The 26506-nt window shown below is 36.4% G+C and overlaps 1 long non-coding RNA gene across 1 annotated transcript in view; it reads left to right on the top strand.

Annotated features, from left to right (window-relative positions):
- Positions 1 to 1036: 1036 nt before the first annotated feature.
- Positions 1037 to 26506, top strand: part of LOC134807807 (uncharacterized) — a 100393-nt gene continuing 74923 nt past the window's right edge. The window contains exon 1 of the long non-coding RNA XR_010149085.1: positions 1037 to 1403. This is a non-coding gene — a long non-coding RNA (uncharacterized LOC134807807). The remainder of the gene's footprint in view (positions 1404 to 26506) is intronic.

Raw genomic sequence — 26506 nt, 5'->3', positions numbered from 1 at the left:
TTTCTATGAAAATATCATTGAAATTTTGATAGGGATTGCATTGAATCTGTAGATCACTTTATGTAGTATGAACATTTTAAATTTGTGATATTTTCTATTTATTGACACACAATATATTTCTATTTATTCATATCTTCTTCAATTTCTTTCATGAATGCTTTATAGTTTTCAGTTTTCAAATCTTCCACCCTCCTTGATTTTTTTCTTTAATATTTTATCCTTTTTGATGTTATTGTAAATTGGACAGATTTTTAGATAGCTTGTTAGTGCCTCAAAACACAACTGATTTTTGTATGTTCATTTTGTATCCTGCAACTTTACTGAATTTAGTTTACTAGTTCTAACAGGTATTTAGAGTTTTTGATGTAAAAGATCATGTCACCCGCAGAGATAATTTAACTTTTCTTTTTCTACTTAGCTGCTTTTTATTTACTTTGCTTGTCTAATATCACAGGATCCTTTGGGTGTCGCTTCGCCAGCCTGAAACAACTGTGGCCGGCAGTGCCTCTACTTGAGTTTGCTTGTGCCCACTGGGCTCGTTCTGCTCACTTGGCTCAGCAGGCTATGCTCAGCCCAGCAGGCTATGCTCATGCTACTGGCCTGGATCATACGCTCCCTAAGGGCGAGCCAGGTGCAGAGCAGCGAGCGGTGTGTGAGTGAGCGAGCGCAGGGTCAGGCCACTGTGCACAGCTAAACACACTGGCTGCTGTGGCAGGGCAGGAAGCTCCAGGCACTGACGTAGGCACTGGCTCTGTTTGAGGCTGCTGCTGGACTAGGCATACCACAAGCAGCTTTTGATGCAGACGCCGACATCGGGACGAGGGGAACACGGTGATGCCCCAAAACTCGAGACACCAGCAACAATGGAGCCCCAAGTGGTGGGGGGATGTGCTAGAGTTCTCTCACGCCTGCCGCGCACAGCTCAGCGAGCCATGGGTGGGGGATTACATGTTTCAGCTAGTTCACTGCCGCCACCTCGCTCTGGAGGGCTGCTTCCGGGCTGGCTCAGCCCTGCCGCCACTTCCGGTCACATGGGGCAGCTGCCGGACACCAGGAGACGATGGAAGGTCTACAGTGTTACAGCTCTGACCCAGGAAGTCCCAGGGTCTTGGCTTCCAGAAGGGTCGCGGCTCTTCCCTCCCTCAGTCCAACGAACAGGAGCACGTCACCTCCCGCAGCTCGGGGAGCTGGCCAGGAACGTGTTACAGCCCGTTTCGCTCCTGTCCGCAGCTGGGTGAGGCAGCCAGGAAAATATTACAGCTCTTCTCACGCCCGCCATTCAGCAGGTCCTGACTTCTTGTGTGACATCCAGAAGAAAGGGGTTACACAGACAACTGGAGGGTGAGCAAAGTGGAGAAGTTCTCAGCAGAGAGGAGACTGGAGTGAGTTGCTCCTACCCGCAGGTGGGTAATCCTGACGTGTGGCTGAGCCTGGAGTTTTCATGGGCTCACAATGGAGGAAGTATATGCCGGTTGGTCCATGGGCAGGCCTGGAAAAACACCATTTGATTGGCTGAAAGGCATCAAGAAAGTTCTTACTCCAGGTTGCCAATCCTACTTGGAACTGGTAGCCTGGTTTTTAGGCTCCAGGCTGTCTTTGGCTTGAAGGTCGGGTTTCACAGGGGACCCAACCATTCCTCCTAAGAATTGGTCTGCCTCCTGCTGCTATCACGAATTGCTTTGATTAGGACCTCAAGTACTATGTTGAATAAGAGTGGTGAGAGTGGGCCTCTTTATTTTGTTCCTAATCTTAAAACATTTTCATCTCTTTATAATTGAGTATGATGTTAATTGTGGGCGTGTGATATGTGGCCTTTATTGTGTTGAGATACATTCCTTCTCTATTTTATTTATTCAATTTTTATCATAAAGGATAGCAAATTTTGTCAAATGCTTTTTCTGCATCTATTGTGATCATTTTATTATTTATTATTTTAGTGTTCTGTATATATTTGAGATTTGCATATGTTGAAACAGTCCTGTATTCCAGGAATTTGATCCTGGTGTATGATGCTTTTAATGTGATGGTGAATTCAGTTTGCTAGTATTTTATTGAGGAATTTTGCATCTACATTCATCACATATTGGCATATAATTTCCTTTTCTTGTAGTATCTGTGTCTTGCTTTAGTGTCTGGGTAATGCTGGCCCGAAAAGTGAGTTTGGAAGTATTCTCACCTTTTAAATTTTTTGAAAGAGTTTGAGAAATATTGGCCTTTATTCTTCCTTAAATGTTAGGATGTTCAATTTACCAATGAAGCCATTTGTTCCTGGTCTTTTCTTTGAGGGAGGTTTTTGATTACTAATTTTAAAAAATTTTTTATACTTGTATTTTAGGTTTTGGGGTACATGTAAAGTTTTGTTACATAGGTAAACACACGTCATGGGTTTTTTTTTTTTTAGTAACTTACCCATTTCATCTAGGATATCCAATTTTTGGTGTACAATTGTTCATAGTAGTGTCTTAAGATTCTGTATTAGTCTGTTTTCATGCTGCTGATAAAGACATACCAGAGACTGGGCAATTTACAAAATAAACAGGTTTATTGGACTTGCAGTTCCATGTGGCTAGGAGGCCTCACAATCATGGTGGAAGGTGAAAGGCATGTCTCACATGATGGCAGACAAGAGAATAGAGTTTGTGCAGGGATACTCCTGTTTTAAAACTACCAGATCTCAGGAGACTGACTCGCTATCACAAGAACAGCATAGAAAAGACCTACCCCCATGATTCAATCAACTCCTATCAGGTTCCTCCCACAACACATGGGAATTGTGGGAGTTACAAGATGAGATTTGGGTGGTGATACGGAGCCAAACCATATTAGATTCTTTGCATATCAATTAGATTCTGTGATATCAATTGTAATGTCCCCTGTTTCTCTCCTTTCTCTCCTTTTTTCTTAGTCTACCTAACAGTTTGTTGATTTTATTTTTTCAAAAATCCAACTCAGTTTATTTTTTTCTATTTTAAAAAAAATCTCATTTTATTTCTGCTCTGATATTTGTTATTTTCTTCCTTCTACTAACTTTGGGCTTATTTTATTTTTGTGGGTCCTTAACATGTAAAGTTAGGGTTTTTTTTGAGACTTTTTATTTTCTTTATATAGGCCTTTACTGCTCGAAGCATCCCCTTTAGAATTACTTTTGCTGCATCCCATAAATATTGGTATCTTATATTTCCTCTTTTGTTTCAAATTATTTTTCCATTTCCTTTTTGATATCTTCATCGACCCATTGGTTGTTTAGGAGTATAGTATTAAATGTTCACTTATTTGCGAACATACTCATCTTCCTTCTGTTATTGGTTTGGTTTCATAAACTTATAGTCAGAAAATAAACTTACTATGATCTTAATCTTCTTAAATTTGTTAAAACTTGTTTTGTAGGCTAACACATGATCGATCCTGGAGAATGTTCCATGTGTGCTTGAGAAGAATGTGTATTCTGGTGCTGTTGGATGGAATTCTTTGTATTTGTCTGTTAGGTCCATTTGGTCTAAAGTGAAACCCATGTCCAAAGTTTTCTTATTGATTTACATCTTGATAATCTACAAATTGTTGAATGTGGCATATAGAAGTCCCTTACTACTATTGTATCATTCTCTATTTCTGCCTTCAGAACTTTTAATATTTACTTCTCATTTATAGGTGCTCCAGTGTTGGGTGCATATATAGTTAACAATTGTTGCATTCTTTTCATGAGCTGACTCCTTTATTATTATTATATAATGACCTTCTTTGTCTCTTTTTACAGTTTTTGACTTAGAGTCTATTTTGTCTAATACAAAGGCTATGATTTAAATGCTGATGTTTCCCCCAAAATTCATGTGTTGAAATTCTACCCCCAAGATGATGGTATTAGGATGTTGGGCCACTTGAAAGTGATTAGGTCATGGGAACAAATCTCTCATGAATATAATTATTGCCCTTATTAAATAGACCCCAAAGAGCTTGTTCACCCCTTTATGAGGACGCAACTAGAAGGTATCATTCATGAGACAGAAAATGGTTTCTGTTGTGAGGAAAATGATTTCTGGTTGTGAGGACACAACTAGAAGATATTATTCATGAAACAGAAAATGGTCCCTCACCGGACACTAAATCTGCTAGTGTTTTGATCTTGGACTTCCCAGCCTACAGAACTGTGAGAAATTAGTTTCTGTTACTTAAAAGCTTCCCTACTTATGGTATTTTATTATACCAGCCAAAATGTACTACAACAATAAGTATAGCTACTTATGTTCTCTTTTGGTTTCCATTTACATGTAATATCTTTTTTTTATCCCTTTATTTTTAGTCTATGTGTGTTCTCAAAGGGGAAGTGAGTCCCTTAAAGGCAGAATTTAGTTGGATTTTTAAAAATCCATTCAGTCACTCTATTTTTTTTCCACTGGAGAATTTAATCAATTTACTTTAAGGTAATTATGCATATCTTAGAGTGATTGAAAGTTCTGTGGATGAAACTAGTTTTTTAACAGATAACCTATTATATCTCATAAATCTCAATGTGGACATTTTAAAATAAAGCATTAAGATGTTGATTAAACATCCGACCTTAAATTTGATGTGTCTTTAAATTATAATTTGTAACTTTTTGTTTCTTTTCTCTGTAATTTGTAACTTTTCTTTTTTCTTTCTCTTTCCCGTTTGTTTTTCTTTATTATAGTGGTGTAATTTAAAATCAGTGGCTTCTTAAGCTCAAAAAAATTTGTTTTCTATCAAATCAAATATGTGTTTATGTTTGTATATCTGTATATGTTTACAAAACTAGTGGATAATACCTGCTTAAATAATTGGTTTTCTAGAAAATTACTGCTTTCAGGATGTCCATGGGGATATAACATTAAATGCCTACATTACTAGCAAAGTTATCATATGGCCCAAGACTTTGTTTATAGGCTGTGGTAACCAGCCTTTCAAATAGACCCCCGTGGTCTCTGCCTCCTGGTATTCACATTCTCATGTATTGCTTCTCACATTTTACTAGGCTTGGTAGGTGTGATCATTAGCATATGGTAGAATAAAAATGTAAGAAAATATTTTTATAAACTTGGAGATATTAAAAGTTTTCAAAAGTCATAAACAATACTCCGAAACAAAATAAAATATTTACTTGTCTGAGTATAAAAGCATTAACAAATACTATGGCAAAACAAGGTTAAGAAACATCACATTTTTTTTCATTAAAAGTTTAAACAATAGCACCATAATTTGAAGAAAATTTAAAAAAATACAAAAGAAATATTTATAACAAAGAAGAATCTACAAATTTTTAAGGTAAAACATAATAAAAACAACAAATGGGCTAAAAGCAAATGAATAATACCTTGAAGTAATAGCAATAAAATTGTATTAACACATTAAAATACCTGATAATTCAAAATTAAGGCAATAATAATATGTCATTTCTGACCCATTTCATTAAAAATTTAGAATGAGAGATAGTAATTATTGTAGTCAAGGGGATGCAGGAAATGTTACATTATAAATAGTATAATCTTAAGGGCAATTTAGTAGGATATATCAAAATAACGAAGTGTACCTTCCCTTTAAAGCATTGATACTCTTTCTAATAACAGTATATAGAAAAATTTACACATATGAAAAAATATATGACAATGATATTTATTACAGCAGATTTTATAATAATTAAATGTTAGAAATAACACAAATGTTCATTGATAAAGGAATACATAGTTATCATACATGCATATTGTTGAACCCCACATAGCAATTAAAAACAGTGATACCTATCTATATGTAGTGACCAGAAATTATATCTAATACTGAAAAGTAGATTAAAGTGGATTATCTATATGATTCCAAAGGTACAGGCAACTAAATAAAAATAGACAAACTGAACATCATCAAAATTAAAAACTTTTGGCCAGGTGAGGTGGCTCATGCCTGTAATAGCAGCACTTTGGGAGGGAGAGGTGGGGGGATCACTTGAGGCCAGGAGTTTGAGACCAGTCTGGCCAATATGGTGAAACCCCATTTTTACAAAAAATACAAAAATTAGCCTGGCATGGTGGTAAGAGCCTGTAATTATAGCTACTAAGGAGGCTGAGGCACCAGTATCACTTGAACTGGGGTGGCGTAGGTTGCAGTGGGCCAAGATTGGGCCACTGCACTCCAGCCTGAGTGACAGAATGGGATATCACCTCAAACAAACAAACAAACAAAACAAAACAAAACCTTTTGTGCATGAAAGGAAACTGTCAATGAAATAAAAAAAGCAACATACAGAATGAAAGAAAACATTTACAAATTATGTATCTGGTAAGAGAAACATCCAGGATGTAGAGAGCATTCCTAAAACTCAACAACAACAATAAAAACTCAATTCAAAAATGAGATTGAATGGACATTTCTCCAAAGGAGATATGCAAATGACCAATAAGCACATGAGAAGATGCTCAATATCATTGATCTTTAGGGAATGCAAAACAAAAACAAAATGACATACTATAATATGTCACAGTGCAAAAATCACAGCATTCCTATACACCAATAACAGACAGAGAGTCAAATCATGAGTGAACTCACATTCACAATTGCTACAAAGAGAATAAAATACCTAGGAATCCAATTTATAAGGGATGTGAAGGACCTCTTCAAGGAGAACTACAAACCACTGCTCAAGGAAATAAGAGAAGACACAAATAAATGGAAAAACATTCCATGCTTATGGATAGGAAGAATCAATATTGTGAAAATGGGCATACCACCCAAAGTAATTTACAGATTCAGTGCTATCCCCATCAAGCTGCCATTGACTTTCTTCACAGAATTGGAAAAAACTACTTTAAGGTTCATATGGAACCAAAAAAAGAGCCTGCATAGCCAAGACAATCCTAAGCAAAAAGAAAAATGCTGGCGGCATCATGCTACCTGACTTCAAACTATACTACAAGGCTACAGTAACCAAAATAGCATGTTATTGGTACAAAAACAGATATATAGACCAATGGAACAGAACAGAGGCCTCAGAAATAACACCACACATCTACAACCGTCTGATCTTTGACAAACCTGACAAAAACAAGCAATGGGGAAAGATTTCCTATTTAATAAATGGTGTTGGGAAAACCGACTAGCCATATGCAGAAAACTGAAACTAGACCCCTTCCTTACACCTTATTCAAAAATTAACTCAAGATGGATTAAAGACTTAAACGTTAAGACCTGAAACCATAAAAACCCTAGAAGAAAACCTAGGCAATACTACTCAGGACATAGGCTTGGGCAAAGACTTCATAACTAAAACACCAAAAGCAATGGCAACAAAAGCCAAAATTGACAAATGGGATCTAATTAAACTAAAGAGCTTCTGCACAGCAAAAGAAACTATCATCAGAGTAAACAGGCAACCTACAAATTGAGAGAAAATTTTTGCAATCTATCCATCTGACAAAGGGCTAATATCCAGAATCTACAAAGAACTCAAACAAATTTACAAGAAAAAAACAACCCCATCAAAAAATGAGTGAAGGATATGAACAGACACTTTTCAAAAGAAGACATTTATGCAGCCAACAAACATGAAAAAAATCTCATCATCACTGGTCATTAGATAAATGCAAATCAAAACCTCAGTGAAAAACCATCTTATGCCAGTTAGAATGGCGATCCTTAAAAAGTCAGGAAACAACAGATGCTGGAGAGGATGTGGAGAAATAGGAATGCTTTTACACTGTTGGTGGGGGTGCAAATTAGTTCAACCATTGTGGAAGACAGTGTGGCAATTCCTCAAAGATCTAGAACCAGAAATACCATTTGACCCAGCAATCCCATTAATGGGTATATACCCAAAGAATTATAAATCATTCTACTGTAAAGACACATGAACATGTATATTTATTGCAGCACTATTCACAATAGCAAAGACTTGGAACCAACCCAAATGCCCATCAGTGATAGACTAGATAAAATAAATGTGACACATATACACCGTGGAATACTATGCAGCCATAAAAAGGATGAGTTCATGTCCTTTGCAGGGACATGGATGAAGCTAGAAACCATCATTCTCAGCAAACTAACAGAAGAACAGAAAGCCATACACTGCATGTTCTCACTCATAAGTGGGAGTTGAACAATGAGAACACATGGACACAGGGAGGGGAACATCACCTACTGAGGACTGGATGGGTGCAGCAAACCTCCATGGCACGTGTATACCTATGTAACAAACCTGCATGTTCTGCACATGTACCCCAGAACTTAAGTATAATAATAAAAAAAGTTCTTCAAATAAAATGGAAAAAAAACCCAATGAAGTGTTGGCCTTAATGTGGAAAAATTGGAACCCTTGTACATTGCTGATGGAAATGTAAAATAGATACAGCTGCTATAGAAACAGTATGGTGGTTCCTCACAAAACAGTAAATTGAATTAGCATATAACCCAGCAATCCCACTTCTGGATTGGGGTATATTTCCTTCTTATTTTTAAAGAAATGAAAAGCTGGGTCTCAAAGAGATAGTCATATATCCATGTTCATAGAAGAAGTATTATAGAACAACAGCCAAAACATGGAAGTAACCCAACTGTTCACTGATACATGAATGGATAAACAAAATGGGATATACACACACAATGGGACATTACTCAATTTTAAAAAAGGAGCAAAATTTTGACAAATTCTGCAACATGGATGAACCCTGATGATATTATGCCAAGTGAAATATGCCAGCCACACAAAAAAATCAAGTACTGTGTGAGGTACTTAGAGTAATCAAATTCATAGAGAGAGAAAGTAGGATGATGGTTGCTAGAAGCCAGGGCGGGAGAGAGGGGAATGAGAAGCTGTTTTTTAATGGGTATAGAGTTTCAGTTTCACAAGTTGAAAAGAGTTTTGGAAGGTGGATGCCCAACAATGTCAATGTACTTAACATTACTGAACTTCACATTTAAAATGATTAAGATGGTAAGGTTTATGTTTTATGTATTTTTCTGCAATTAAAAAGTAAGAAAAACTTAAAGCAGCTTATGAAATAATATGGACAGTATACTCCTGTTTTTACAGAAAATACATACATAATCTGCGTGCATTTGTAAAGTATACTGAGGGCTAAAACTCTGAAAATTATAAAAGATATTAGGGTGGAACTAAATGAATTTTCACACTTCATAGTTAAAAAACTGTTTGCATTTTTATGAGTATGTATTATTTAATTTAATACCACAGATAATTGAAAAATAAGAAAAGAACAACACATTAGTAGATTGTAGAATTTCTCATGTAAAATGATAGCTTGATAGACAATTTGTACAGCTCCTCTCATTTGTCTTTGACTCAAATTCTTTAATTTGGAAATTACTAACAACTGTAAATGCAGATGTGAGGTTCACACTTGAATTTAGAATCAAAATCATCTTAGCTAGGGGTTATAGGAAAAGGAAGCCAGGAAGTTTGCATCTATAGGTAATACTGATGGGCAGCTACCCCCATACTATATAAACTCTTTTTTTTCCTATACCTTTTAAAGTTGATGTTCATTTTTGCCATATTGCATTAAAACATTTCATTATGTGGCAAAGAAAAGCATGTGAGTCATAGCCCCATTTATTATTTTATCTAGATTAGTCCTGGACAATTACCTAGCTACATAGAAGCTAACCTCCCAAGTTGGAGAGAAGGAAAATAACTTCCTTTCCTACTCAATCAACTGCCCAGTCCCTAATTTCCCTAGTCTCTTTTATGTCAACTACCAACTGCGTTTTGTCTGTAATCTTACTTTTGAATAAACAAGGTGTATGGGAGTCCTGAAAACACTGTTATTTTCATGAAGCCTGTCCTAGTCTCTTAAACAGGGAAAGTCACTCTGAAGTCATTACTATTGGTCCTCAGTGGGTGTGAGGGTTGGGGATAGCATTGGAATTTATCTACAAAGTAAGTTCTGCACCTTGTTATAATGTTTATGCTGCTTCCTCTTCCACCTAATTTCAATATAGTCTCAATAAAGCTTCTTCTTTAAGGGTTATGCTCCCCAGGATGATTTGGACTTTTCTGTAAATAAAGTAATTGAGTTAAAGGGATATAAGCTAGGAGTGGGGTATAAAATTTATCTGAGAATGAGTATATTATTCATTTGAATGGAGCCTGCAGAACCCACAAATTACAATAGCTGTGTGACAGTCAGGTCTACCTATGTGCATGGCCTGCTATAGCCAGGCAGAAAACAGTACCATGTAGTATTTAAATAACACTGATAATATTTATTAGGAACTTGCTTTGTATCTTGCACTGTTTTAGGTGCTGGGCTTTAGAATTGGAGAGATCTACATTCCAAATTCACTCTATCATTTCTAGTTGTGTGACTTGGGGCAGATTTCTAACTTCACTAATCTTTTGCTTATTTCTAAAGTAGAAATATGAAAACACTTGCCTGGCAGAATTGTTGTGAAGATTAAACCTATCATGCATTTTATGTGTTTAGCAGAGCACCTTACACAAAATAATCATTTGCTTGTATTTTAATTATTTCCCATAGACTGGCCTCACTATGATTTTTGGTATTCTAGTTTATGACTCAGAAAATCCAGCTATTTTGCTTCACTTTTGTCAAAGCATATGTTAATGAATTTTTATTTTCACACTCTGTTTAAAGCAACTAGGTATAACTTCTATTTCTTCTTTCCTTCTCCCACTTCCCTGTATATTTCTTAGTGTCTTAATGGCTGACAGCAAGGTGATGAAATTTCCATTTCAAAATGGAAAAAGTCATTCAATTTTCAAAGCAACAAATTTAAAAAAGACTTTTGACTCTGTTGTATCAGATGCAGTAGAATTACTTCTACATACTGCCAGGCGCGGTGGCTCACGCCTGTAATCCCAGCACTTTGGGAGGCTGAAACGGGTGGATCACGAGGTCAGGAGATCGAGACCATCCTGGCTAACACGGTGAAACCCTGTCTCTACTAAAAATAAAAAAAATTAGCCGGGCGTGGTGGCAGGCGCCTATAGTCCCAGCTACTCGGGAGACTGAGGCAGGAGAATGGCGTGAACCCAGGAGGCGGAGCTTGCAGTGAGCTGAGATGGCGCCACTGCACTCCAGCCTGGGGGACACAGCGAGACTCCGTCTCAAAAAAAAAAAAAAAAGAATTACTTTTACTTACTATTGTGTTTTCGATGAATATGAATATTGTGGTTCCACAGACTTTGATTATATAGTAATCTCATCCTCCAACCCTCCTTTTATTAAAAAGTAAATGCATATATGTATATATAAATGATGAGCACATATATACATACACACATAATTTGTTTATTGATTTTTCAGCACCTGCACATTCAGAAACAATCAGAGCAGAGCAAGAGAGATTACCTGTAACCCAGGGTCACTCCTGTCTCTGCTAGAGTGGGCTCTGTAAAAAGGCAGACTAAGTGACCACCTTCCTTGAGTTAACCAGATGGTGCTACTTAGCCTGAAAAATATCACCTCCCATTGGGCCTTGTAAGGTCATTGTTAGAATGCAAAACTACTTTCTAGGGGAAGGTATCATGTAAAGAGAAGTTAAATAAAATGAGGGAAAAGGAATTTCTAGGACATAGAGGCCTAAATATTGTGACGTTTTCAATTTAAATATTTTGGGGGGGTTGTGAAACTTTTAGGGTCAGAAAGTGCATTTATGGCCTGAATAAGGGCTGAGATGTGATGAGTGATGAAGGAGAGAATGCACTGGGAACACACACTGTTTGTTTAAGATTAGTGCCCCCTCTTGCTTTAATAGGAGTGATAAAGAGGGTTTAGGGTGGGATGGAGGTAGAGATTGGAGTGACCAACTGGAAATACATACAGTATTCATAGACATTTTCTTTTGTCTGAATGGAGATACTCCACTTGGTGGCCTTCATTGACCTCCTTATCACAATGCTTTGACTCTGGTCACTCAGTAAGGTCTGGAGCACTTGAGATGTTTAATTTTACAAATCTGAAAGCTAATTACATGGTGATGTGGCTGGCTGATTTAGAATTGATGATGTCTGTTTTATATAATCCCTACCACCTCTCAAGTGAAGCAAAGTTGGGTCACTTGACCTGTTTTACTCAATTTCTTGTATCAGTTTATGAGGATGCAACTGGGATCCTAAAAGCAGATCTCAGGTTATTATTTTAGAAATTTTATAGTATAACAAGGCAACAGGCTACGCAGAAGTAGAATCGTGTTCATAGTTGGTACTAAATGCATCTTTGTTAAATAAATTAATAAATATCACTGCTACTCAGTTCAATGGGATATTGTGTAGTATATTAGATGATATAATTCTACTTTTTCTTGATATACATTGTGTAATTTTAATAAAGACCAAACTTATATGAGACAGGGTAGGCAAATGCCCCATGATCTCTACTCTAAGGCTTCCATGTAGTACATCTGCAAAAATCAAGAGCAAAAATAGCTTCTCTACAGTGATTCTTATGAGTGACGTTTTACCTCTAGAAGTTTGTATTCTTGGAATTCATGAACATCTTCTTTCTAATAGTAACTTTACATTCATTAAGCCTCTTATGTTAAAGGGCTTGATTACATGTCTTGATAGATTTTGAAAAATATTGTAAAAATGTAGTTCATGAAAATCATCAGCAAAAACAATATTGAAGAGATCATAACTTTTATAGGAAAATGAAAGCAAAAGGAAAATAATGTTCAGATATTTGGTCATATCGGGCCCAGAGAGAGAAGAGACCCTATTTTGTCAGAGTAGTCAAGTTGTATTAGTCCATTCTCACACTGCTATAGATACTACCTGAGACTGGGTAATTTATAAAGGAAAGAGGTTTAATTGACTCACAGTTCTGCATGGTTGGGGACGCCTCAGGAAACTTACAATCATGGGGAAAAGGGAAGGAGGCACCTTTTTTCACAAGGCGGCAGGAAAGAGGAGAGCCAAGGAGGAACTTCCAGACACTTATAAAACCATCAGTTCTTGTGAGAACTCACTCACTATCACCAGAACAGTATGAAGAAAACCGTCCCCATGACCCAATCACCTCCCTCCCTCGACATGTTGGGATTACAGGTCCCTCCCTCGACACAGGGATTATAATTCAAGATGAGATTTGGGTGGAGACACAGAGCTAAACCGTATCACAGGCCTTATCAGTAATTTAGTAATACATAAAGCTATAGATTTAAATGAATTCATAATTGAACACAAATTGCAACAGATCAATAATGAGTGCTGACAGTTTTGTATTTGGAACAATCCTAAAGTTACATTTGTATGTATCTTGAATGTCAATCGTAACTGATTAATTAGTGGGAAAATGGCAGTATAGAGGCTACGTATTCACTGTTGTTATAACCATGTATTGTAAGAAATGAATATGTAGTGTTAAGAAAAAGTTGACACAACTCCAGGCAATGGAATTAAAATGGCATAAAAAGGACAGCATAGGAAAGCTCAGCCTACCTTTCTGTCAGCTTTAACCTGTGTGCCCCTCCCTAAGCAAATGACAGTGCTGCAGATGACACCAGCCAGCAGCCTTGAGAGATATTTTCTGTGATGAATTGGCAGCAGAACAGCAGTGATCTCTACATTTTTACTTCTATCTTTTGTATTAAATTGCACAACCTGAGGACAAGAATTCAGCTTTTTATCTGAATGTGTATTGGGGTTTGCTATGTGAAATGTCTTCATTATTCTCAAATAACCTTTCCCTTGAATGTAGAAACTGTCACCCTCGACAAAACATAGCAGTCCAAAGAGATCAATATTCAGTCTTCTTTCCAGATGTTGTAAAGGAATGAGTGAGTTCCCACAATGCTTTAGACTAATTTCACAGCGAGATGTAAAAGGAATAAATTTCTTCTCACCCCAGCCAACAATCTGTTAAAGCTCTGAAGCATAAGGCCAGGTATTTCTCGCACAGTGGTTTTTGTCCCATTGACTATACGTATGTGCCATTCTTATTCAAGACAATGACTGACTCCAACCGGCCAACCAATTTTCTCTATAGAACCTTGAAACTGCTAATACCTGATGGTGAGTTTAACACTACTGGCAGGATACTTGCATTTGTATATATTTTAAATATGTCTGTAAAATATGTGGCAATTTTAGCTTGGTGAAGGAATTTATCTTTTCTTCATCTCTAACTTAGCAACATACTGAACCACTCTTATAGGCAGAGGTGGTACATCAATCCTGTTGCACAATTACTCTATGACAGAGAGTCCCAGTGTTAGTGCCAACAGAGACCTCAGAATTCATCTGGTTGACTTACTGAAATCTGGAGAGGTTACGTTACTCATAGTCTCTTATATAGCAGTACTAAATTTAATTGTAGACTAAGAATAATCTGTAATTATTCTTGATTTGTTTAATAACAGAATCAGTTCCAGAAACCAAATCACCAAGTCAAATATTCTTTCTATCATGTACTCCCTGTTAACCAAAATCTCATCATCTAGTCTTTATTTTAAAGTAGGGAAGGGGGAGGAAGAGGAGAAACTATAATTTTTAAAATATTTATGATGAATAAAATATTATGCTAAATATTACCACACATATCTAATCCCCAGAATGCCCCTGCAAGTTATGTATGAATATCACTAATTTTTATATTCTAGCAAAATAAAATCAGAGTGTTTAATTACTGTTGCCCAATGCTCTACAGTTAACGAAACATCCATGAATCTACTTTGTACAATTCTGTTGCTAAAGTTCAACTGCAAAAAAAAAAAAAAAAATTCTTCAGGTTCTTTTGCAGGGGCAACCTGGAGTGCTCTGACTAAATACCAAAGATAAATACTGAGGTTATGTTTTCTGCTGTCCTTATTAGTCTAACTCTTGTTTCCACTGCCCATATCAGTCAGGGGAACAAAAAGGAAATTTAGGTGAAATAGTTATGGAGAATGAATGTGCTTTGCCTCTCTGTCAGCTCTCCATGGTATCACTGCAACCATGAGTCTTCTGTTTCAGTTCTATCTCCCGTTTGTAATGGAGCTCACCTCTCATCCTTGCTGGTGCTATCCACTTGGTACAGGCTTGTTTTTCTCAACTTGTATGATTCTGTTGCAGAACCAGTTTCACTAGTTGTCACTGCTCGTGCCTTATAATGTCTCCCTACCAAGTCACTGCTAATGTTATTCCTGCTTCCTGGTTTAAACCTTGCCGGAGTCACACCTTGTCTTTATGCTTACCTTTCCTGCCATCACTCCTTATGTCTCTGCTTATGTTATCCATTTTAATACCAGCTCCATCACAGCTGCAGCAAGGCTCACAAAAGTGCAAGAGTATTCTTCTTGAGTCCTTTCATTAGGATTCAACAAAGCCCTTGTCTTTCTCTTTTCTTATGGATGCTCCAGGGTTGCAAATAATATATTAATCTTGGTCCCTCACTTTTGAATCAGCCTTGCTGGTTACATTTTTAATATGTATGCTTACCTTTGCTGCCATCACTCCCTTTCCTCTGCTAAAGTTGTTCATTTTAATAGTAGCTCTATCAGAACTGCAGCAAGCCTCACAGAAGTGCAAGAGTGTTCTCTGTTTCTTGGGTCCTTTCATTAGGATTCAACAAAGCCCTTCTCTCTTTTCTCCCATCCAAGTACTAACCAGGCCTGACCCTGCTTAGCTTCCGAGATCAGAAGAGATAGGGCGCATTCAGGGTGGTATGGCTGTAGACGCCCTTCTCTCTTCTCTTGTGGATGCTCCAAGGTTACAAATAATATATTAAGTTTAGTCCCTCACTTTTCGGTCTACCTTACTGGCTACATTTTTAACATGTATGTCAACATGGCAGAGAACACTAAATTGCTACCATAAATTGTTTCAAAGAAACAGTGTTCTATCTTGTTATTATCAATCCATCTCTCAGTCCAGTGTCGAGACCCTTCATCTCTTTTCTTCCTCAGGATGCACTTTAAGGGCACATTTCTGAATACTGGAAAGAGATGTGTGCACCAGGTTTCATTTGGGAGAGAATGTCGAGAGACTCACTCCACATTCCTGATATGATTCTTCAAAAGTTTTCCTAAAAGACTCATTAAATGCTCATGCAAAGAAAACTCCTGTTATAACATCTGACTTCTCAGCATCTCTTTACAGTGTATGTCAGTTAGAGTTCCTTCTGGAAGTCTCACAGCACTCATTCTGGCCAAAATTAAATAGAACCTGTCTTAGTAGGCTGTTTCTTGTTATATATTTTACTAGAATTATTCAATTCAACCAGTGACTACATTCACCTCTTAAGATAACACAGTGGTTTACCTCAGCAGTCACAATTACCCTAATGAGTAAATCTGAAGAGGTTCTTTAAATGAAGTTGCTAGGAAAATATTTCAATAATTGGAAAGAGCATGGGGCTCCTCCAAAAAGCAGGTATTTAGGATGGGTGTTATAATGGTGAGACTCAGAAGAGCATCATATCAAAGAATTCAGTCAATGATAGAGAAATAAAAATGAAGGGAGAGATTGCAGGGAACTAAGAAAACAAACAAAAGAACCCGTACCATCTAGATTGCAATATGCATGAATTTCAGTGAAGATAATATTGCTCCAGATGTGGGGACAGTGGTAGTCGAGGGTCACCACTTTCATGAATGGTCATTAATTTTAATGAAGGCATAAGATGACATGTTATTTTCAATTAAAAGAAGAAAATACTCCCAGTGTACATCAAATTCATTGATTATTTTTTCTCCTTATTCCTGGCTGTTTCTACTAGGTGTTGTACTTCTTGAGTTTTTTCTTTTTTATGATTGGCTTATCTTTTGCTATTGCTGTGGACTAGATGCCACTTGGCACCACCATATGGGCTCGTTTACTTCCTGCTATTTTATTTTTTTTTTCCAGGTGTCCAGCTTCAATCAGAGTCCAGTGTATTCTAGATTATGAATATTTAATAATTAGTCACTTGCAGTGGTTCTCCTACCATGCCATAGAGAAGGCATGATCCCTGCCCATGCAGATATAATATGGGTCCAACTATCCTGCTCCTTCCTCCTTAAATGCATCAGCACATATTCAGGCATCTATCTGTAATGCTGGTTGTTGCTCTCCTGTCCAGGAGCTGGTAGGAACACAATGACCACAGATATGGCCTAAAAAAGGGTTGAGTGTCAAAAACATGCACTTCCTTGCTTTTTTACATTTCTTAGCCTTTGGCAAGAATGTTCATCACATCTACCACCTTCACACTCATCCCGACTTCTGGGAAACTTAAAACAATTTTGTTACTTATTGGAATCCTAGTCTGAAAAACCAGCTGATTGACTGCATGGGATATTAATAATTTAATGATATACTCAATCCACTTGGGAAAGCTCAAAGTCCTTTATAGTGAGCAAAAGAAGAGCTAATACCCTGGATCATTGAGAGCTACTACCCTGGATCATTATGGGGTTAAAACCTAGGCCAGGGTATCGTAATACAATGGTTTGGAAATGAGTGAAGAAATCAGGAAGCTATACATTCAAATCTTGCTCTCCTACTTTCTCAACGAATAACATGATTTAGGTTGTGTGAGCTTCATTTTCCTCTTTGTTAATACAGACTTAGCTGTGTATATGACTTTTTTTAAGACTGAGTGAGAAAATGTATGTAAAGAGCTTAGCTCAGGCTCAGTAAAAATGAGCACTCATTAAATCAAAGCTCTTGTTATGATTAAGAATTAACAGCATCCATTTACAGGTTTTAGTGTTTCTGTGAATATTTGCTCTGCTTTTGCAAATACCCCCTTTGAATGTTGGTTCCTCCTCATGGTTGGTGTAGTCTAATAGGATTGAGGCTTTCTCCTGACTGGGAGAGTACCAGGCTTAGGAGTGACTGAGCTCCTGTCTATACATGAGAGAAAGAGACAGCCTTTTGGTTTTTCCTTTGGTGGAATTTTCCCCGTGTTCTCTTTTTATTTTCTTCTCTTTCTTCTAAGACCAAGAAAAGCATGGATGGGTAAGATGAAAAGGACCAAAGAATAACTCATCCTGGCTTATAGGCAAAACTCTTTATAGAGCTTCAGAAAGATGTTACAAGAATTATAGAGCCTTTATACAGCTTACTAAACTACTCTGTGCTTCCTTTAGGTCACACAGTTTTTGGTTTAAGCCAAAATTCTCAGCATTATATGTTATCAGAGGATTACTTTTCATTCTGTCTTAGGACCCTTTTAAAATTCAGTGTGATTATTGTGTGTTTCATTACAGATTCATATTTTCAAAAACTTGTCAGGATATGGTTCCAACTTTTTATGATCAATAGATTGAAACAAAAAATTGTCACTGAGCAAAATCAATGATAGTGGATTAAGAACTTTGTAAGTTCCACCATCACTGGAAGTAATTGTGTTCCAAACATAAAATCAAAGCAGACATCATCATTGCCTCAAATTATGATTGTCACAGTTTTTTTTCTTAAGTTCAATTTAGGCTGAAATGTTTGGATTTGTGATAAACTAAATATCTTTCTGAAATTAACAGGCATTATCTAAGAAGATCTCAAAAAAAAAGCACTTAAAACATAGCATATGGCTTGAGATCCAGGAGGGAGAAAATCATTACCAGAGCACATAGAAAATACCAATTAAATTAAGGTTACCACCTGCCTGGTCTCAATCAGGATATTTCACAATAAAAGGTCTGTGTCCAATATCTTGATTGACTTTATTTCTAAACCAATCTTTTCCCTTGAGGTTTGAAACCTTAACTTTCACTGTATCATTCAGCTAATCTCTATACTCACAGCCATGCCTATCTTCAAAGAAACTTATAATTTATTGTTAGGATTGTTATAAAAAATTCTTTTTTTTTTTTTTTTTGAGACAGAGTTTTGCTTTTGTCACCCAGGCTGGAGTGCTGGATCTTGGCTTACTGCAACCTCCGCCTCCCAGATTCAAGCTATTCTCTTGCCTCTGCCTCCTTAGTAGCTGGGATTACAGGCACCCACCACCACACCCAGATCATTTTTGTATTTATATATTTATGTATTTATTTATTTACTTTTTGAGACGGAGTCTCATTCTGTTGCCAGACTGGAGTGCAATGGCGTGATCTCTGCTCACTGCAACCTCTGCCTACTGGGTTCAAGAGATTGTCCTGCCTCAGCCTCCCAAGTAGCTAGGACTACAAGCATGTGCCACCACACCCAGCTAATTTTTGTATTTTTAGTAGAGACGGGGTTTCATCATGTTGGCCAGGATGGTGTTGAACTCCTGACCTCAGATGATCTGCCTGCCTTGGCCTCCCTAACTGCTGGGATTACAGGCATGAGCTACCACACCTGGCCAGGATTGTTATAATGAAATTCTAATAGGACACCTACTCATAGTCTTGTTCTCTTCCCATCTATCTACTACATTTTTTACAGAACAATTTTTCTAAATTGTATACATGATCATGCTATTCTTCTAAATCATTTTAGTGACCCCAAATTTTCTTCATGAAAAACTTCTAAAGCCTTTGACATATTGTTAGTACAAGGCCTCCACTGGTTTTCTCTATATACTGCTCCTTCTCCCACATGTACCTGTAACTTAGACATTTCAGATCATCTCCAATTTATTATCACCAACATGCAATTTCTCTTGCTATTTTTGCTGAAAAGAATGTCGCTCTTCTTTCTTCCCAAGTCTCTACTAATCCCATAGGTCACTAGGCTGTATGAGGGCAATCATCGTGTGAGTTGTGCTTCCTATTATATTTCCAGCACTTATTAGAGTGACTGTTAAGTAGTGAGTAGTCAATAAATAAATTTTCTGAATAAATGACAAATTACCCAATTTAAACATAACATCATCCAGAAAATTGTCTTTAGATTCTGGGCCTTACACTCAGTATTTTGGTAACAGGTAATGAATGTTTGTAGTCACTGGTTGTAACTGTGTCCTGATTGCATACCATCCCTCTCATGATTAAGAGCTCCTTCAAGATTGGCTACGTTTATTTCTGTACCCCAAGTTTTAGCATGTGGTTTGTTTTTGGTCCAAATATTCTCATTCCTTGTTCTATACTTCATATTTTTGTTTCTATCAAAGTGCAGGGGAGACAAAAGAACTGGAAGAACTCTAACCACACTTGGCAAAGTAAAATTTGTAGATGAGAAGAATTGAAGAAATGGCTCAGAAATAAAGCAGTGGGCTTATTCAGCCTGGGGCAGAAGTCAAAGTCAGGAAATGAGTTAAAACAACTCTAATCATCAACAAAGTGGTCAAAAATGAATGGATAGTCACCTCACAAGCCCATTTATTCTTTCTGTGATCATTTACTGAGCTCTTATCACCTGTTAGGCATTATTCTGGTGCTGGGAAAAAGCAGTGATAAGCAGATAAAAATCTCGTCTGTGTTGGAGCTTTCTTGTTGGAGAGACGATAAAAAATAAATAAGTAAAAAATGTAGAGCACCATTTGGTGAAGATTGCCACTGGAAAAAAAAAACAATAAAATAAACCAAGGCAAGGGAAATTTATTACCAGAGAAAGATGTTGCTTTTAGATTTAAAACAAAAAAATTAAATGTGGTCAGGGAAGTTCTTTCTGAGGTGACACTTGGCAAAGGAACTTAAGGAAAAGCATATAATTCACAGTGACAGTCTATGCTCTAGTAACAGATTAACTCTGCAATATCAGTGGGATAATTCAACCAAAGATGATTTCTTGCATTTGTTGCACGTTCAGTAAGGGTTGGTGAGGTGCTCGCTCCCCATAGTCAGTGAGGCACCAAGGCAGGTGGCAGCTCCATCTTATTTGTACTGCACAGGAGCACATGGCTCTGGATGTCTCTGTACTGTGGGAGAGAGACTAGAGAGTCACACATCAGTTTTTATGATACATGCTTCAGTCTCAAAGCCATACATATCCCTTCTGCTCACAGCCTAGTAATCAGAACTAATCACATGACTCAATCCTACACAAAGGGGCTATCAAGGAAAACTCGATGTATTAGTTTCCTCTGGCTGCTTTAACAAATTACCACAAACTTAGAGGCTTAAAGCAAGACAAATTCATCATAGTATGGTTCTGAAGATCAGACCTTCTAAAATAGTTGTTGGCAGCTGTGCTTTTTCCAGAGGCTCTGAGGGACAATTTATTGTATTGCCTTTTCCAGCTTCTAGAGCTGTCCTTATTCCTTGGCTTATGGCTCCATTTGACATTGTCTCTTCTCCCTCTGCTTTCATCATTGCATTGCCTTTTCTCCAACTTTGAGCCTCTTTCCTTCCTCTTACTAGGATACTTGTGATTATATCAGGCACTCCTGGATGATTCGAGATACTCTCCCCATCTCCAGATCTTTAATCACTTTGCAAAGTCTCTTGTTATGTAAGGCAACATAGACGCATGTTCTGACATGCTCTGGGGCATAGAATGTGGACAACTTTGGAGGCAGAGCATTGTCCTCTCCACCACACTTGATATGATACAACAAAAAGATTTCTACTACTGGAATGAACCCAGTATTCTAGATCTGGGTCAAAAACAACATAGTTAATGGAGCAACAAATTCAAAATCTCTGTGTTGGGAATACATTGAGGGCTCACCAAGGACATGAGTGTGGATAGGTGGAGCACGAGGGAGAATGGCAGGAGATAAGATCTGAAAGGTAAAGGAGGAGTGGGTGGAAGGAGGTCATGAAGAGCCTTCCCTGTAGGCCTTTATCTTAAGTGGGCTGGGAAGCCATTAGAAAGTATTTACCAGATGAGGAACATAATTTGAGAATAGACTGCGGAGTTGAAATAAAAAGCTGGAAAGAACACATCGAAGTGAGTCAAAACAGGAGAACATTCAAAGTGGCAACAGCAGCTGAGAGTGAGGTCCAATCCAACTAACTATGTTGACTACACCAGCTGATTTCTATTAAAATTCTGGTTTATCTTTCAAGAGCCCTGCGGATTCTGGCAGGAAGAAAATTGTGTATAGAAGAATTGAGACAATTTACCTATCCAGCTACATTTTAGAATATTAGGTCACAATTCTTCCCAAACTTTTTGTCATAATAATTATATATGCATAGTGATTTAGAACAGAATACGTTTATTTAGTGTTCTATGTATATATTTAGTGTAGAAGGTAGGTGAAGAAAGGTTAACACAACACTGTCATAAGAAGGAATTTGTGTGTTATTTTATTCACTAGACTCTAACTAATTAGAGAAAACAGAAGATTTTCTCCCCTTTGAGTTGATATTTAACCAACAGAGAAAATAAGGGGGTGGGGTATAAATAGCTTCACGAAAAGAGTCAATTTTTATTGTGTGCTAGTATTAGTGAGCACAAAATAGCGTAGATTATTATTATGCTAAACAATAAATGTAAGGGGAATAATCTTATCTTCAAATTTAGAGATTAGGAAACTGAGTTTAGAGATTAAGAACTGCTTAAACTCAACATCAATCACAGCATCTAAGTTGTACAGCCAGGGTTCCAACAGATAGGCTCACCCCAGAATCAACCCTCTCACCACTATGTGTCTTCCATGATCTGAAGTCTACCCCCATCTCAATCAAATATACACAAGTATTTTCAGAATATTCAGCCAATTATCATAGTAATTAAATTAATAATCAAATTAATTTATAATTTTTGAATTATCAAATACATTTGATGTTCATAGGTAATTCTGAGCCTGTAGAAAGAAACTCATTCAAATAATACCATATAATTCCTGGTGTAGATATCTAACACTGTAAAGTAACTCATATGTTTTATAAAGCTCTCTGGTAAACCACAATTGAAACAAAAAATGTTTTCAAATTAAAACTCATTGTAACTTTTTATCCATAATTTTTTCTAAACTCTTTTTGCAGATATTTTTCTTTCTAGGCTCTTTAACCTCTTGGGAGTAGCAAACATCTTAATTTTGCTTTTTACTGTATAAAATTTGTGATTTATTTGACCTAATTTAAAAATCATTCTGGTATCTTGGGATTTTTATAATCAAGCTTATGGTATATCTCTTTTTCTCTCTTTCTTAATTTTGTCCAATTAATCATATCCCCCTGGACATCCTGTTTTCAGAATTCAGATTGCAATGTTTCTTTGATCAAGTGTTGGCATTTAATGTGCACATGTGGGGGTATACATTATAGCTGTCAAAGGCGTTTGAAATACTGAGGCCCCCTTCCCCCAATTACTCATGTACACATCATACCTGCCCATTAACATTGCAAAAAATATTTCAGTAAAACATATTTCAGTGGATATGGTCTTCAACCTAACGGTAGATTTTGTTATTTGCTTTCTGTCCAAATATTGGAGAAATAATTCAGTAAGAAACACAGAACAAGAATGTAAGATTTATCCAAAGATATAAAAAATCTTGTGTGTGTGTATGTCTGTGTGTGTTTGTGTTAATTCAGACCATTTTACAAAGTGTATAAATCAAAGATTTAGAAAACAAAACATTCACTTTACCTTTATGAGACAATAGGAAGTCTAATGAGAAAAATGAGTGTATATTCCGTTAAGAATCAGAGAAATGTTTCAATAATTTTTAGAAAAGTACTTTTAAAATTTTAATATGTTCCAGGATAATATTATAATACCTATGTTTTGTTACACAAACCTTTATATTATACAGAATTCTCATCACCCACTCCATATAATGGCACACATTTAAAACTACTTTTGCTTTTGCCTTTTTTTTGTTTGTTTGGTGTGTGATCATCTTTAATCTTACTTATTTCAGTTTCTGTGCTCACTTCTGATTCTAGCAGCAGTTAGATCATAGATATACCCCTTTCCCAAATTCAATCCTATGATATGTGAAATTTACACAGGCAATTGTGTTCCATGCCGGGATTGGTAGTCAGTTGCCAGTTTGAATCAGAGCTTTGCTGTTCTGCAAATGTTTTAAAATTTTTCTGAACAAAGAAATGAGACCACATCAGGGCTGTGGAACTGTATGTCTTTCCCCATATGACCACCCTGTCTTCCTTCATTGGCTGTACAATAGCAGATACGGAATCACTGACTGTGGAGTCATAGAAAGAAGCGGGTTACAAATAAAACAGCTTTTTCTAAAGCTGTTCAAATCAATATATTTTCTTCAAATTGATGTATCTTTTCTTAGAGAAACAGGAACATGGGATTACTTTTTCTTTCAACAAATTCAACATTGAGTGAATAAGGGAACCGTTCAAATATAAAAGTAATGGGAGGCCACAAGCAGATTTACTTAAACCTCCCCTCAGTGTTTTGCATGTGAGAAATATCAGTGGACACTGGAATGAGAGGAAGATAATTTTCCAGAATCACAGAATCACAGATCAGTTGCCCTTTGTTTGGACCTAAGTGACAGAAAGGGGTGAATTGAGAAAAGAAATAAAAATAAACCAATTCCATACACTGAATTAACTGTGCAAAGCCTATGGCTGAGCATTAATAAATTGCATGATGAAAAGCAGAAGAAAATTGTTATGTCTAAACTAAAGGCCGATTTTTCAAAGACATTAGAGAAAATTAAAAATAAGCAGGATGAGACAGTGAGAGACGATTACCAGAATGCTGATAACTTGGAAGAAAAGCAAACAATTCAGTGGTAAAGTAAAAACAAGGATTTATAGAATGCATCCCTATACATCTCTATCTGGACAGAAATTCAAATAATTTAGTAGATCATGAAAAGTTAGTTATTTTTGTAGTAAATCACCTTTTAGAGTAGGGGCTGTAATTTATTTCATACTAAATAGTATGTCTGTTATTTCAGAAACTGTTCTGCGGATTGCAAATTAGAAAGGATTAGACCTTGCTCTTGCTGTCCATTGACTATTATCCATTATTTTTTACTTTATAGTTACAAATACATATCAGAGGAAAGCAACCCAATTCTACTGAAAATGTCAAAATGAATGTTAATTTAAAAAATAACTATTGCTTCAGATTCTTGATTTTTAAGTTTTCTAGGTGATGGAATTTTAATTTGTTTTCCTACTTTGAGAAATGTTTTGACCTGAACTTGTTTGGAATTTAATACACCCACACATCCATAAAATTGCAACTTTTAAGCACTTCTAACAGATGATCCAGCTGATGGCAGGATGACATTGATGATCTGTTTTTTTCCAATTAAACATTACTCCAGCTGCCACAGTTGTGCTGAATAGAAGGGAAAACTGCAAACAATGAACCCTGAGGGATATAAAAATTAAGTATCTGTCTGCTTGAAGAAGAGGCTGATAATGAACCTTCTTAGCAGTTAGCCATGTGGACCACTCATTTGTCACTTTGTGTATAGTAGACTAAGCAGTGCTGTTACTGTTATTTATATTTTCACATGCATGAATGGCCTAAACAACTAGACCAAAGGCCCTCAAAAGTAGAGAGTATATGCCAATGTTTATATGTCCAATGTTTGGCAAAGTTGCCTACATTTAGCAGAAGTGAGGTAGTATCAAACTCAAATAAATTACAGAAATGAAACACTGAAATTAAATGTTGTATTTGAGAGGAAAGAAATGTAATTCAGGGCATACACACAAACCAAGTGGTCTTCTGTACATCTAAAGAAAAAAACCAGAAGGTTAAAGAAAAAAGAAACTTTCAAGATAAAAGCATCAGTTGAAATGTCCAGGGGAACTACACAATTCTGCTTTTGTTTCTGTAAATATATTAATATATAGTTTTGCTGTAATCTATATTTCTTAAAATTAATATCTGAATTCTTTGAATTCGAATTTTGATATTTTATGCTTTTTAAAATAGCTAAACATAAAATATAAAGCATAGGAAGTTTGAAAATAAGACTATAGCAAAAGGAATACGATGTATATATTACCCCCCCACATTAATGTGGTATATTGATAGCAAAGTAATAGACTTTATAACAATAAAAGATGTAATAAGGAAAAAAGTGATTGATGCATATAATAATAAACAATTTACCAAAAAACCCTCTAAGCTATTTTATGCCTAATAATATAGCTTCAAAAGATATAAAGCAAAAATATAACTAATAGGAGAAATTTCAAGAACATATTATCGAATGTGTCAACACAATGGAGAAGAGTTTTCTAAGAAAGAAAGAAACACATTAAATACAAAAAATAATAAGGATATACAGAAGTTTTGAACAGACATTCTAGAACACAGAACTTGCAAATTAGAAGGTTAAAATTTTTTCTAACTCCTACGTGAGATATTTTTCTTAAAATGGAACAGGTGGTACTTTATTAATGCTCAATAAATTTGAAGGACCATGTGTCATAAGCTCGTACTCTCTATAACTCCTTTAAATGCTCAGAAACCAAAGATATTTTACATAAGCTTTTATATTTGAGAATTATTAAAGTTCCTTCTAAATAGGTCTTGGATTCAATAATAAATATTTTACTAAATGTATTAGTCTATTCTTACACTGCTAATAAAGTCATACCCAAGACTGGGTAATTTATAAAGGAAATAGGTTTAATGGACTCACAGTTCCACATGGCTGGAGAGACCTCACGATCATGGCAAAAGACAAAGAGTAAAGGAACGTTTTAAATGGTGGCAGGCAAGAGAGCTTGTGCAGAGGAACTCCCATTTATAAAACCATCACATCTCCTAAGATTCATTTACTACCCCGAGAAC

The sequence above is a fragment of the Pan troglodytes genome, chromosome 12, assembly GCF_028858775.2.
Source record: "Pan troglodytes isolate AG18354 chromosome 12, NHGRI_mPanTro3-v2.0_pri, whole genome shotgun sequence".
Lineage (NCBI taxonomy): Eukaryota > Metazoa > Chordata > Mammalia > Primates > Hominidae > Pan > Pan troglodytes.
This window is presented reverse-complemented; position numbering and strand designations above follow the sequence as displayed.